The sequence below is a fragment of the Lissotriton helveticus genome, chromosome 7 (assembly GCF_964261635.1).
Source record: "Lissotriton helveticus chromosome 7, aLisHel1.1, whole genome shotgun sequence".
Classification (NCBI taxonomy): domain Eukaryota; kingdom Metazoa; phylum Chordata; class Amphibia; order Caudata; family Salamandridae; genus Lissotriton; species Lissotriton helveticus.
In genome coordinates this window covers 423848276-423864303 of record NC_136068.1, presented here as the reverse complement: position 1 = coordinate 423864303, position 16028 = coordinate 423848276, and the positions used below count along the sequence as shown (strand labels likewise).

The 16028-nt window shown below is 48.0% G+C and overlaps 1 protein-coding gene across 3 annotated transcripts in view; it reads right to left on the bottom strand.

The window, feature by feature from the left end:
- Positions 1-16028, bottom strand: part of RALGAPB (Ral GTPase activating protein non-catalytic subunit beta) — a 2268266-nt gene that overhangs the window by 1087626 nt on the left and 1164612 nt on the right. The gene's annotated exons all lie outside the window — the stretch shown is intronic.

Genomic DNA, 16028 nt, shown 5'->3' with positions numbered 1-16028 from the left:
AGACACTGAGGGTGCGACCAATGCCCCACTGAAGGGAGCCCCATTTAAGAATGAGGATCCTGATTGGGCTCCTGGGGAGCCGCAGAGCCTGCTGGATCTGGGAGCTCCGGAGGAGGCTCCACAAATTTCAAGGGGGGCACTGGCAAGAATACCTACGTTGTCGCCGGGCGTGAGGGCAACGCCAAACTCTCTCATGAGGCTTCCAGAGAAGAGTCAACAACCCGGCATCGACACCGCGCCTAAACAACCGATCGCCGACCGACGCCGATCGTGCCTCGTCAGCCGCAGACTCGGCTGCATCCGGCATTGAGTCCGTGCCGTCCAGCACCAAAACCACGACAAGCTCCCCTTCTGAAGAAGGAGAAGGCGCCGGAGAGGCAAGATTTCGGTGCCGCTCCGGCACCAACTCCGCCTCAACCACGACAGGCTCCGACTCCGGGGAAAGAAGCGGAGGCAGAGCCAGGGAGGCGAGCCTACGGCGCCGGAACGGCGTCGACCCCAGATCCGGAAAGGCAGCCGCCGGCTCTGAAGGCCGGGGAGTGCTCAAGGCAGGGTTATGAGCACCGGCAGCCACCTGCGACGCCACAGGGAGCCCGGCGCGGCAGAGGCGCCGTATGTCGTAGAGGGGGACCCAACCGGACCGCGCTCTAACGACACCACATCTCCGACATTCCTGGGGGGCAAAGGCACAATTGGCCCCGAGTGAACCCACCGGCGAGTTCGTCGGGGATCCCACAAGAAGCGGAGTCCCGAGGACACCCCAGGAATGGCAGAGGACCCAAGGGAGGCCTGCAAAGCTGCGGCATATGCCTCCATTTGGGCCAGAGTCACCCCCATGCCTGGAAAGGGCGGATAGATGGGGGGCGACTGTCGGGAACGCACGTCTGGAATGTTCTGGGAACCAGTACCCCTGACAAGAGAAGAAAGGGAGGTCGAAGACCTCGGCGACATGCGCCTTGGCTTACCAAGTGGCGAACGGCGGCCCCAAGCCCCAGAGCGCGATCGATAGTGGAACCGGACAGTAGTGGGACCTGCCGGCGATGAAGAGGCCGGCGATGAAGAGGCCGGGGGACGAGACGACTCTGACCGGGACAGCCGTGCCGAGACAAGCTTCATACGGCGCTCCCACCGAGACTTTGGCTTCAGGCGTTGGCAGGCTTCGCAGTCTGTGGAGTCATGGTGCTCGCCTAGACCCCACATACAAATAAGATGCAGGTCCGTCACGGACATCTGCTGCAAACAGGAATTACAAGTTTTAAAGCCTCAAGGAGACCTGAAAACAGGCCAGAGGAACTGCTCACTCCGGATCCGCGCTGCACGCGGAAAAGAAGGAAACTGACGTCAGCGTGCCGGGAGGGGCTTATATGACCTCGCTGACGTCACGTACGTGGACGACGTCAGGGCGGGGTCGTGTGGTGCTGACACCCGGCACGCAGAGGTGATGCTGCAAATAAATTCCGGGTTTAGTCTGACGCCTGGGGATATTCTAAGTTAAGGAATCTGCGGCTAGATGTCTCTATCAGATACGAACGCCACAGCTCCATGATGGCTTTACTAAATGCTAGGAAGTGTGATATTAAACTTCTCAGCATAATAAACCCGCACTGATGCCTGTGTTGAAGGTATTGTAAAGTGCACTCAGAGGGCATTTTAGAGATGTCCCCAGAAAAACTACCAACTCTCTGGTGTGCAGCTGACTGGTCTGCATCAGCCTGCCACTTCCAGACATGTTTCTGACCCTCTGAGGTGGGAGCCTTGTGCTCTCGTGGGTCAGAAACAAAGCCTGCTTGGGGTGGAGGTGCTTCTCACCTACCTACAAGCAAGAACATGATTCAGGGCAGTGAGCCTCAAAGGCTTCCTGCTCTTTGTTATGCTAGGCAGGACCTCTCCAGCTAGTAGAAATTCCCACCCCCCTGCCAAGCCCTACTTTTAGCGGCACGGTCGGCGGAAAAATTACTAAGCAGGAGGGGTGTGCCCCCTCTCAGCTAGGACCACCCCTAAAGGGTCCAGAGTGGAAGTGGCCCCCTCCTTAGAAAATCTTCCATGTTGGATGGAAGGATTTTAGCCAATAGGATTAGGGGATACCCCGTCCCCAAAGGGAGGGGACATACAAAGGGTGTGTTCACCCTAAAGGCAAGTACCCTATTGACTACTAACTGCCAGTACCTGTAACACCCTTAAATTGAGTATTCAGGGGGACCCCTAAACCTTGATCCTCAGGTTCTCGCCGATCTAAAGAAAGAGGACCGAAGAGCTGTGCAGCAGTGAAAACTCCAGACAACTGACTTGGCTCCAGCTCTGCCGGCCTGTCTCCAGCCATCAAAGAAGCAACTCTTCCTGCAGGCCCAGCGAACTCCACAACCCTAGGAGAACTGCCTGTCTTTCCTAAAGATCAAGAACTTCTGAGGACAGCAGCCCTGTCCACAAAGAAACCAACACCAAGGACTCGATTGCATTCTAGATCCCTTAGTCCTACTCACTCTACACCCAAAGCCCCCGGCCCGAGTCTGAGTGACCCAACAGTCCAGTGAAGTCTCTCCACCATCTCTGACCTCGAAGCAATTAGTGGCTGACCTCTCCTGGACTGCATAAATATGCCTGCTGCCTCATCATGAAGGGTCCCCTTGACTGCGACCGGCTTCAGTGAAGATTTCTCAATGCCTAAAGCACCCCTGCATCCTCAGACCATGACCTTGGTGAGCCCAGCTCACAGTGACCAGACGTCCACCGACATCCCAACTTACCAGCCCTGCCGGTGGGCCCCTTTGTGCAACCTCCTGGTCCAACACCTGCAGCCTCTTTCTAAAACAGAGTACCCCCATCCACTTGCATTGGTCGCCCGATGTGGTCTTCGCACCATGCACCCTACCGCCCCTGTGCAGGTGGTGGAGTATGATTTGGCCTGCTTTGTGGCCACCCCTGTGCTTGCTTAACCCCCTGGGTTTGCGCCTTGAAAGGATAAGTTGCTTACCTATAATCCTAGTTCTCTTCCAGGGGTATCCTCAAAGTCATAAGCACTAAATATTCCCACCCATGTGTGCGGACACCGGAAATCTATAATAAATTATATATGAAAGCATATATATATATATATATATATATATATATATATATATATATTCCAAGAAACTCCAAAAATACTGAAGATGACAGGACACCCAAAGTTCAGATATTCCAAATTTATTCGGCAGATGAAAAAATCACGACGCGTTTCGCCATTACGGCTTGATCACGCTCATCTCGTGGTAGTCTCGGCCCTTTTTTAATATACATACCACCACCCAAGTGCATAGATTCTAACATGGAGACGTGGAAGACATCTTTGAAAGGGTTTTACATTACGGCAGCAATCAATTCTCAGCGCATAACTAATAATATTCTGTCTTACATTTCATAACACACAGATTAACACTCAGTACAAAAATATTCGTAATGTGTGACATCGTAGCATAATTTCATATCGTTATCCATAAATGCATGTCAACATAGTGCGTAAATAAAACCCATAACATCCATGACATTGCAATAGCTTGTTATGTTTGTGCAAACTTAATTGTGGTTTGTCAATAAATTTTCAATAACAATATACAGCGCGATAGGACATATGTAAATGCTGTCTCCTCATTGGCTCCCCAACACCCTAGCGCGCCATTCGATGGATGTTGGTATGGCAATTCGCTGTCAACAAAGTCAATACATAACGACTATTAGATCTTAAATGAATAGTGGTATGCCTGAAATATGTATACAGTACAATATGTGAACATTCCCTTATTGTCGGCAATTTAGTTCGTAATAGGAGAAATACAGCCTGCCCCAGTGGGCTTAAAGTCCTGATATCAGACAAAACCGGAACAACGTGTCCACATCCTGCCCAAGTGGGCAAATATGTTCATTAACAAGGTAGTGCACAATAACAAATTGCTTGTGATATCATCCACTTTCTTCCACTACCCCATGTTGTGAGAAATCTAAAAATAATGGAAATAAAACATTTAAAACCAAGGAAACTGCAGAAATACTAATCATTACGATTTCTTAGAAATCTTTCATTCATGTAAATGTATAGAAAGTTCTTCACTCATGTTAAATCCTTTCGGAGATAGACATTCAAAGTCTACAATATATTTAGACTCAAGCTTCCGAAGGGACAGTTCACGGTTGCCACCCGGAATTCCCAGATCTACACAGTCAATCACAACCAGCTTAACCAGTTTTTCATTCTGCATATGTGCTGCAAAGAAATGTCTCGCTATGGGATATTGTTTGTTGTTGTTATGTATGGCACACAGGTGCTCCAGCACTCTTTAGCTGTAGCAGGACCGCCCGTGACAGCCTGACCCCTTCACCAGCACTAGTGGAGCGTATATATATATATATATATATATATATATATATGAACCAAACAATCCACCTCCCACAGTAACACCATGGAAGGAAGCACGGACACAAAGTGGTTAAGGATTGGCATCTATTTATTCGTTGATGTCGCCCTCAATCCCGAGCACAAGGAGAGACGCGTTTCAGCCACTAAATGGCCTTTGTCAATATATATATATACACACACACACACACATATCATTTTTCCACACATCACTGTAGCCTTCAATAAGACAAAAAGGCTAATCAATGTACTAAAAAAACTGTTTTGCCACAATGTAATATAGAACATAAACAGGAGGAAAAGCATCACTTGAACTCTCTTTAATGAGTAGAATCCAAAACAAATCCATCTGCAAAACAGCAGTCATTAGCCTATAGGCTGCATTAAACAACACTAGCATAGAAAAAGAAAGCAATTTTAAACATAAAAACTGGCACCGTGCCTTTAAGGCAGCCATGACCCCAATCGTCCCATCAGGCCTCAGGGGGGACAGTTGGGTCAGTTGTTCTCTGCGGAGATACGAGGGTCAGGGCACAAAGATATGGTTTAAAGAAAAACTAATTTTCCCGGGAGACGGGTGGGTTGCTTTTGACTTTGAGGAGGATACCCTTGGAAGTGAACTAGGATTACAGGTAAGTAATATATCCTTCTCTTTCAGTGGATCCTCATCAATAGTCATAAGCACTGAATCGAGTAGCAAGCCCATCCTCCCCCTGCAGACACATGAGAAGTGACCCAACCAAAGGTATCATAGCAGATTTAGCATTGAAACAAATTCCTCGAAGGAAGCTTATCCTACTTGAGTGTCTGCTCTGGTATACGAGTCGAGACATAGTGCCTCGTAAATGTATGTATCGACTTCCAAGTGGCTACTTTGCAGCTCTCAGCAATCAGTAAATTGTTCCGAAAAGCTACTGTAGCTGCTTTCCCTCTAGTGGAATGAGCCTTGGGAATAGAACCAAGTGATTTCTGAGCCAACTGATAATACAGCTTTATACACAACACTATCCATCTGGAGATGGAACGCTTAGAGGCTGGGAAACCTGTTCTGATGGAACCATAATTTACAAACATTTTTTTCAGATTTCTTAATAGCTTTAGACTTGTCCAAATAGAATTCCAAAACCCTTTTCAAGTCCAGAGAATGAAGCGACCTCTCAGCTGGTGTAGAGGGATTAGGAAAAAAGATAGGCAACAAGATAGATTGGTTAACGTGGAAGTCCGACACCACCTTAGGGAGGGAGGGAGGAGGGGTGGGTTCTCAGACCGACTGTTGTGGTGAAAAACCATGTACGGTTCCTTAGAACAGAGCACTTGTATTTCACTCACCCTGTGGGCAGGAGTGATTGCTATCAAAAAAGCGGCCCTCCATGTAAGATGTTGGAGGGATGCTTTGTGAACAGGCTCAAAAGGGGGTGCCCTGAGTTTAGACAGAACCAGATTTAGCTCCCAGGGAGGTGAAGGAGTTCGGATAGGAGGGTAAACCATCTTTAACCCTTGTAAAAAAACCTTCACCACTTGCTACTGAAAGAAAGAAGGTTGAGAAGGAGCCCACCTCTATGCCCTAATGGCCGCCAGGTGTACCCTTATAGAAGCCGGACACTTGAATTGGAGTACTCTCCTTCGTACTGATTTACAACTCTATCATACTTCCCCTTTTTTTGGACACTATTCGGATACAGATTTATCTACTTATTATACCTGATATCCTGAATTTTAACGGATACAGGCCTTTGCCGAATAGGGTTATAATACTCTTGTCTGGATAGTGACGGACCCGTTTTCTTGACGAATTGCCATGAGGAACTCGGTGGATAATGCCCCCAGACGAAACACATGTTGGCTACGTCGCCAAGTACTTTAGGTACGTTGCCAAGTACCTAAAGTATTCAGTGTCTGCCAATTGATATGTATGCTGGAGCGAGGCAAACAACACCACTTTGCCTGCCTCCCATAGGTCGCCGATCTGTGACAACCCAATGAGATCTCATTTGTCGAACCCTTTTGTCCTCCCAGTGTGCCCAGTTGTTCCAAGTCCCATAGCGGGGTGGCCAGTGTGAGTTGTTGGTCCCACCCTAAGTTGTGGTTCACTGCGTGCCAGACTTGGACTGAGTGATTTGTTGGTCAAGTTAATAAATATCTGCGGGGTCTGGAGTAGAGTGCTCTGTTGAAGTTCCCCCAGGGGAGTAGCCATCTATCCATCCTTTATCCAGGGTCGTCTCAGAGACTATAGGTGCAGTGGTTCATGGCTGCCAAATGGGCTGGCCAATAGTACTTACTAATATCTGGGAGCCCTATACCTCCATCGTACCACCCAAGTGTGAGTTTGTGTAATGCAATTCGGGGTCTACCATCACACAGCAGGTCTCTCTGGATGCTCTCTATTTCCTTGAAGAACTTAGCCGGGACCAGAACTGGGGAGTTCTGCAGAATGTAGAGGAAGCGAGGAAGGGACATCATTTTGAAGAGCGCTGCTCTTCCCAGTAGTGATACCGGCAGCACCTTCCAGGTCGTGGTGCTGCGCTTTAATCATTGTAGTGGGGGGGAGGAGGCTGCGCTCGTAGAAAAGTTTGGTGTTGAAGGTAATGAAGATTCCTAGATATTTAAATCCCTCTTGTGCTACAATGTAGGGCAATCCCTAGGTGGGGAGGGAGGTACCCCATGTAGAACGTAGAGCAAAGACTTACTCCAGTTGATTTTATAACCAGAGTTTTTCCCAAAGTTTGTGAATATATTAAGAACGAAATGAAGCGATTTTTTCTGAGAAGCAAGATATAGGAGAACGTCGTCGGCATACAAGGAAATACGGTCCTCCCATCCCTTCGTCCACTTGAGTCCCTGATGAGTCGCTAACGGTTCATGGGATAGAGCGAAGAGCAAAGGTGAGAATGGACAGCCCTGTCGAGTCCCTCGACTAAGGGTGAATGCATCAGACTTCTTGTTAACTACTACTTGTGCCAGAGGGGCAGAGTAGAGGAGCTTTACCCACCCAATGAAGCCGGGTCTGAAGCCCAACTTCTTGAGAAATGCAAATAGGTATGGCCATTCTATAGTGTCAAACGCCACAGTGGCGTCCAGTGACACCACAATGGAGTCTTCCTGGATCATGGCCAGTCGTCCCAGTACGCCGTGTAACCAACATAGGTTTAAGGCTGTGTTTCGATGAGGCATAAAACTGGATTGATCGGGGTGTACCAATTTACATATAACCTGGTTTAGCCGGTTTGCCAATAGCTTAGCTAGGATTTTGGGTTCGCGTTTAAAAGGGAAATGGGCCTATAGGATGAGCATTCGTCTCTCGGTTTCCCTTCCTTGTGTATGGTGACTAATGTTGCTATTCTTTGGTCACGTGGAAGTTGACCTCAATCTCTACTCTCCTCGAACATATTTTTAAGATGGGGGGCCAATTTGTCAGGTTTAAGTTTGTACAGTTCAATTGGTAGTCCATTAGGATCCAGGGCTTTCCCTGGTTGGAGGTTCCTAATCGCCTGTGCTATTTCATCATTTGCTAGGGCACTGTCCAATGTTTGCCGTGCCTCGACTGATAGGGAAAGTAGGGCGATGTCCGCGAGGAGTGCTGTTGAATCTGGTAAGTCAGAGCCGCTCTGGGATACCACTTTGTAGTTGTCTGCAAATTTGCAAACAATGGCCTGGGATCTGTTATGTCACCAGAGCGACTTTTAAGTTCTGGGACCAGCCTATTTGCTCTCTCGTTCCGGTCTTACCATGCGATTTTCCAGCTTTGTCTCTCTGATCGTATAGTCTGCCGTCCCTGTCCCTCACTAAAGTTTTGGCCATGTCTGTTGCGACGGCTTTGTACTCGTTTCTCTTCAGTTGTAAATGATGGAAATTATCCTGCCTGTCCCCATCACCCACTTCTTCCTAAAGGCGGAGGAGATCATTTTCCAGACTAACCATGTTCTTAAACTTTTCTTTACGCGCTACGGCAACAGCTGACAAACATTGCCCCCTGATTACTGTTCCCAGAGAGTTGAGGAAGGTTCAACCAACCCCTCGTTTACCTGGAAGTAGTGGGCAAGAGCTTGTATGAGCGCGGTTTTTACTGCGGGATTGCGGAGGTACCATGAGTTAATAGGCGCTACCCACTCTCTTATCACTCAGTGCCAAGTGTGTCCATATCAGGGAGTGATCAGATATCAGTCTTGCCATGTGTCGTATTTCACGTACTGTGGTTACCTGAGACATGGGCATGAGCAAGTAGTCTATTCTGGAGAAGGTGTGATGTGCCCTGAATAGAAAGTGGATTGTTTGCATTCTGGGTGGTGCGTCCTCCAGAGATCCGCGAGGCCTAGTGCTTCTAGAAAGTTTGTGAGCCAGCTACTCGCAGTGCCTATGTCTCGGGGTGCTGAATTCTGACTTTTGACCTTTCTTTCTGACTAGAAAATACCTTGAGTATGCTCCTCGACCCCGTTGAGATCTAGGAATTTCTTTGATGGCTGATTTTCGTAGGAGAGTTGATGCTTTCTGCTGCAGTACCTGCAATTGGTAGCACGCAGTCTTAACTGGAGCGATCTCCGGAGGTTGATGACGGAAACAAAGAATACCCATTCCGCAGTGTACTTAATACCCATTGATTGTTTGTGATGCTGCGCCACTCTTCCAGGTGGTTGGCTATAACCCCCCCTCACACCCTCCCCCCCCCCACCACCACCACCACCACTGAAGTGGGAAACGGCGACGGGGGAAGAGACTACTCATTGATTTGATGGGGCTTTTGCTGAGGTAGCAGATTGACGTGATGCCCATCTCCCTCTGGGGGTGCGACCCCCCTGATAGTGGCTTCTGGCTTGGTGGTGCCTTTGCCACTGAGGGGTTTGAACCCTCTGATCGAAAGGCCGGCGGTCGTACAGCCTGTATCTGCACCTGAACTCCTTTTTCTTGTCAAGACCTACCGCTTTCAAGGTATCTAGCTCAGATTTCATTCTTGACATTTTGTCATCTGGCTGCATGTCAAATAAGGAAGATCCTGAGAAAGGGAGATTTAGGATCCGTTGCGGAGCCTTGGGCTTTAGTGCAGTAAGCCAAAGCCAGGATAAACATCTGGCACAGGTCTCATGTGCATAAGAATGAGCAGATAGGGTTGCTCCATCAGCTGCAACACTATTGATTTGATTAGCCATCAAACCTCCTTGCAAAACCTCCTCGTAATTTCTGCTATCCTCCTTGGGAAGTTTGTACTTACATTTTTTCTCAACAGTCCCACAAAGCCCTATCATAGCGCCCCAATAGAGCTGAGGCGCTGGAAACCTTCAGCATGGAGGCCGAAGTACCACAGACTTTTCTGCCCCCCTCATCAGGATGCACTGTTGCGCGCTAGCAGATCACGATAACTTTGTCCACACTCAGGGGGTCCCCCGACACTTTTTTTATTACACGCAGCTATTTCGTACTACATCAAACGCTGATGGTCCCCTGGCGGTATTGAACCCCCTAAGCATGAACTAATATATGCTACAAATCTCATGGGATGGGGAAATCACCTCACCCGCTGGCTATATAGAGGTGTTCGGGCTCACTTAGGGATTCCATTACTGCCACTCCGTGCTAAATGGTCGTTGGAGCTAAGAAGGGAATTGTCGGACAGGGACGGTCCACTGTTTTAGAATTCCCTAAGAAAGTGTCCCGCAATGCTAAATTTAAATACATACAGTACATGATTGTCAACAGGGCATATCTCACACCACATCGCCTTAACTGTATGTTTCCTAACGCACAACTCACCTGTCCTAGGTGTCAGGAAGAAGATGCAGACCTCATTCATATGCTGTGGGGGTGCCCGCGTTTACGCATGTTCTGGCAAACTGTGGGAAATAGGGTGCAGGAGGTCACTGGAACATCTGTTTGGTCTTTGACGGAAAGCTGCCTGCTTGGTCTGCATAAACAGCCTAAAGGACGGAAGGTCCAATTTAGATTTGCTGACCTGGCTGTGCTTATAGCAAAGCGAGCCATCACAATGTGGTGGAAATCTGCTTTCCCCCCTACACCTCTCTTATGGCAGACGGAAATGGTTCGCTGGGGCACTGCGGAGCGTATGATTATTAGGCAGGAGGAATTTGGAGGGCTACGTAAGGTCCCTATCTCTCTAGATTTGGACCAGATGCTTGAAACATTCATAGCCATTGATATGCTGACCCCTCCATCATCACAGAGCGGCCCCACCCCACATTCCGCATCCCCAAGAGGAGAACTGCTTGCTTTCTGATAGGGCCGTTCCCCCCTTGTCACTCGGAAGATCTAGAGATCTGTATATATGCCTGCTGTGGAATGATCTGTTATTTCATGTGTAGATACAAGCTTTATTCACATTACGCTGTAAGTTAGTGGACCAGGAACTGGGAAGGGGGTGGGGGAATTTTGTTGTATTTGTTTTAAAGTTTATAATATTTAGTTTGCATGATATTCATTTGTCCATTAGGACTCTGCTACCTCGCTATTTTATTAGCATGTATATCTTGTTTTTTCAACTCCTCAGCTAATATATCACTGTCAGGATATGTATTCTTGGATATTACTGTTCACATTATCATTTACATTTTGGAACAAATGTATGCACTCATGTTCTACATATTTTTTTTCGTTCTTAGCGTCCAATTGCTATGGAACTGCACAGCATTTATTACCCTATTTGAAAACTCAATAAAATTGTGTTTTAAAAAAAATCAGGATGCACTGTTGTGGAGGAAGCCACTGCATGTGTCTTTTTAGATATTGCGATGATCACAGGGTCTGGAGGTGGATCGGCTCGAAGGAACAGCGGAGCCTCTTTTGGAAGCATCTATTTTTTCAAGATCATTGCTGGTACAGTCTTGATAGCTGCTGGTGTGATGAACAAGTCCATAACAGGATGCAGAAGCCCTGGTACCAGAGGCAACACAGGTCTGGCCGCTGATCTGTGGTGTAATGTCGCAATAAAATGAACAAGGATGAAGTTTGGGGGGTAGGCATACCAATGCTCAATTTTGTTGCCCTCCTGGCCAATACATCTTGGAAGGTACTGACATCATCCACTGGAGAGACCCTCGAAGGTGGACTGTCTGTTAGGGTCGGAGAATAGTCCCTTTTCTTAGACTGAGCGAAGGTGAACCTGTCTGTGATCTGTGTCTTCTCCAATGCCTACGAGATGTAGAATTCCTTCTAGAGGAAGTAGTCACTGTAAGAGCTTGATCTTGACCCCTTGAGGGAGTGGCAGGCGAAAGATCTACTGCCTGAACCAGATGAGCCACTGTTGACCTTTCCACGGGACTTGAGTAGTCCTGTGATTTCCATACTTTCCCCGCTGTGGATTTCTGCCAGTGATGCAGTGGTAACATCCACCTAGTAGAGAGATGCACAGAGGGTGATTTTTGCCACCTTGTTTCCTCTTGTGTAGGCACCGTTCAGGAGATGACGCTGAGCTGCTCGACGTCGATAGGATAACCTCCGGTGACCTCAAGGTTTACGACGACGTGCTTCTTGACCTGACAGAATGATGGGTCGACGTAGACTGGTGTGAGTGTCTCGACGTCAAATGTGGAGTTGGTGTCTCCTGGGTCACCAAAGGCAATTGAACTCTCGACGTCAGAAGAGAAGGAACCAACGGAGAGTGGTGCACTGGCTGTGTTATAGCCTTCGATGTTGATCTCGATGGTGTATGCCTGGACGTCTTTACAACAGATGCCAACAGAGACCGATGTCTCGACATCAGGCGTCGCGCTGCCGAAGGCGAACGTCTACTGGAAGTTGACCGTTGTCGCTTCGGTGTGGATCTCGGCCTCAACATCGATCATCTTCTGGTTGACATGAATGGAGGGGAGCGCCATGACGTTGAGAGCCTATTCGAAAACGTCGATGAAGTCCTGTGCCTCGACATCGAACGTCTATGTGATGCCGCTGACCAAGTCCTGTGCTTCAACGTCAAACGGTAAGGAAACGCCGAAAGAGACAGATTCCTCGATGTTGAATGCCGCACAAGTTGACTTCAACGGAAGAGGCTGATCTGACGGTCTGTTCTTAGATGACGTGAGGTGCACCGACACAGTCGAAGGTGGAGGTCTCGACGCCGAAGGAACTCGTTTCTTTGCCGCTAGAGGTCTATTCTACACCGATCCTGACGGGGAACAGACCAGTACCTTACTTCTCTACGTCAATCTGGAACTCTTCTTCTGCCTCACAGGAGATCTTTCTCTGGAAGTGAATTTTTGCTTCTCTAGGCCATAGAGACAAATTCTCTACCTCTCCTGGAGTATACGCCTAGACAGCTTTTTGCAGTGTTGGCAAGCGTTAGAGGAGTGAGACTCAGGTAGGTAGAGTATACACACTGAGTGTGTGTCCGTCTTGGCCTTTTTCTTGCCACAGGAGGGAGAAGGGTAAAAAAAATAAGGCATTTTGTGACAGAAAAATACTTAGTTTGTCAGAAAAGTTAGTATCTCACTCTACAAGGTGAAAAACGTTGAGTGAAAGGTGAAAAAATATGTCAGAGCTGAAAACTCTAGGGTTCTGACTGGAGGAGACGGAAAGAAGAACTGATGAATGGTCCACAGCTCTCCCCTGGAATCCAGAGTCCTATTCTCTCCACCTCTCCCAGGGGACCTCCCTTATCCAACATTAATGCATATGTCACCACCTCAGCTAGGAATCAGAGTCTGTCACTGGTCCACTGAAAGTCTTTGGTGGTCTCTTCAGAAATCTGGAAGAAAACTAGAGCTGATCCTACTGAGACTTCAGATCCCACTGAAGAGCCTGCAATGTGCCATCTGGGGTAGTCAACAAGCAGGATGCAGGAAACCAAGAGGTCTCAGAGCCACAGTCACTGAGACCTAGGACTGTGGATGAAACATCAGGATTATAGCCCAAATGTCCTGGACTCGATCTGAAGGGAAGGCCTGAAAGTGCACTGTATCCCAAAAAAAGGGAGCATCTGCGAAAGAGTCAGGTGTGACTTTGGCAAGCTGACAGAGAATGCCATAGATATTATGAGGTCTGCCATCATCGTGAGGTGGTCTATGGCAGACTGTGGCAGCACGCCACCAATAGCTAGTCGGGAGGGGAATACTGGTATCCCCAACCTCCAAAGATGTGCTGAAACAACCACCGCAACCACCGCTATCACCTTCATGAACACATGAGGATTACTGGTGAGGTAGACGAAGAGCGCAGGTAATGGAAAATGCACGTCCAAAGCTACCATCCGGTCTTCTGGATCAATGGCAGATAAAAGTTGGGTCTGTGTGAGCAACTTGAACTTGTCCTTTTTCAGAAAGAAATTGAGAGGAGAGAGGTCTAAAATAGGACAAAGGGTTCCATCCTTCTTCGACACAAGGAAACTGAGTAATACCCAGTCCTTATTTCTCATACCGGAGCCTTCTCTTTTATTCCTTTGTCCAAAAGTGCCTTGACCCTCCTGCCACAAAATGGACAAATGGTCCACTGACAGCCACTCTGATGTGGGTGGACTATGCAGCCCATCTAGAAAGGACTGGTAGGGCATCTCATTGCTGGAGGATTTTAAGCATCCATCTGTCAGAAATTATGCTTTTCCACCTGCAAAGTTAATACCTACCCCCAAAAGGGTGGCCATGTGCCACCAAGAGCAAGTTAAAGCGGCTTGGCAGCGGGAGGAGTAAGAGACAGCAGTTAGTTGTCCCTTAAGGACCTTGAATTTGCCTGCCTGTTCCTGGACCACAGCCACGAAAGAGCTAGGGGCTCAGTTGCTGTGAAGGTGGACCTGAAAATTTTTCTCAGTGCCAAGCCACCTCTAAAGTGCTTTCCTTGAAGTGCTCCTGGGCAGAGTCTCCCTTATCTGCTTAGACCCGTATCATAAAATAGCAAGGATCTCATCCTCGCATGGTGCCAAGGAACCACACTGGTACGACTACCTTGCCCAGTCAGTCAGTGGTGTCTAGCCCAGAATGGACGACATACTTGGCAAAACCTTGACCATCTTGAATGATCTGCACAAGGTAGACATGGTATTCAACAGGAACTGTCCGAAAGATCTTGCTGACCATTTTGCACACAAGTATCGTCCCAGGAGGAAACTCGCATTTACTGAGAGAGGCTGGCTGACAAAAACGAACCCATCCTGTATGCCTCCTTGGGTTTTGATGCCAGGACCACCAAGCTTTCAGGCATAGGGTGCTATATAAGAGAGATGGTCACCAGAGGCAGGTATATACCTTCAGGCGACTTGTCTATCCACTGCTAAGAAAGTACAAGGTTGACCGATTTGCTGATGGATATGTCAATCCAGGTTTAATTAAAAGGGAAAAGTGGTTCTGTAGAAGTCTCTCTAGGTTGCAGGACCACTGTTGGGACATTATTCTTAACTTCCATAGACGGCTGTTGTAGGTCTGAAACTTCTGCAGCCTGTCTGATCACCACAGCAAAATAACCCGATTCCTCTGTGGAGGGGCCAGAAGAAAAAGTTCAACCCAGTCTCCGGGGGTAAGTACACTAGTGTTCTCCCGGTCTATAGAAAGACTGCTCATCATAATAGGATGAATCATCCCAGTCATCTCCAATATCACCATGCTTACTGTGTTTGGAGTTGGAGGCAAAAGAAACATGGAGCATCTTAGGGAGTGGCAGTCTTCTGTCCTACTCGGAATGAGGTTGGAAGCAGTAGTGTCAAAGTTTGTGGAGAGTGAGGCTTCAGTGGAAGCCATTTTGGGTTTTCTTCAGAGTTCACTAAGATGATTAGTGTTTCCTCCGCTGTGAGCTGCATCAATGCCTGTGTCATAGCAGCAGGGACAAAAGTGGATCAAAGCATCTAATTTTCAGTCTGGTAGGGTATCGGGCAGACCCCACATTGGAATCCGGAGGGGCAGTGGGTGTTTAGAAGGGATCCACTGACGGTAGCCTGCATGGAGGCCTCCTCCGATCCTTAGAGCCCAGAGGCACACCAAAGGTTGCCAAATGAGTGCCAAAGATGATTGGCTTTTTAGGAAGCCTCTACTTGTTGCAGAGCAGTCCATGGATCAAGAATTTGAGGTATTTCAGTATGAGCTGTCAAATAGGTTTAGTTGTAGGAGATCAGGACCAAGACTGAGGGGTACCTTGACATCCATACGATTTCTGTAGACGAGTGCCAGGGTGTGGGACAATCATGCCTAAACTTTTTCTATTTCATACCCGATGACAGTTTATGGGATATTTTGATGGACTGGCCTCCAGAATGGGAATAGATCCACGCCCTCGACATGCACATGCACACCTTCTGACAATGTTTTGTGACCTGCAGCTTGACTGTGCAGTAGATTCATCTGGGCACAGTCCACATAGGACATTTGAAGACCTGAGGTGTCAGAACATACCTGGTCAGGGATCCGTCATAGACATCTGCTTGTGACAGTCCCTATATGGTTTAAACCCTGTAGTTTTGGCAGGGTACATCTTCCCTTGCACACTGTAGGAAATCTTGAGGAAACAAATTGTCGAACAGATGAGAAAAAGTTGAGGGAGCGAGCTTCAGATTTGAGTGCAAAGGCTCAGAAAGAAAGAAACTGATGAGTCTGCAAGGTTGGCATAGTTATGATTCCCTCCCACCACTTCTAGGCGGTGTAAAGTTGACGGAAATCTGCATGACGGAACCTGCTGGCACATACATTCAATCCTGAGAAAAATCTCTAGATCCAGTCTGGCACCT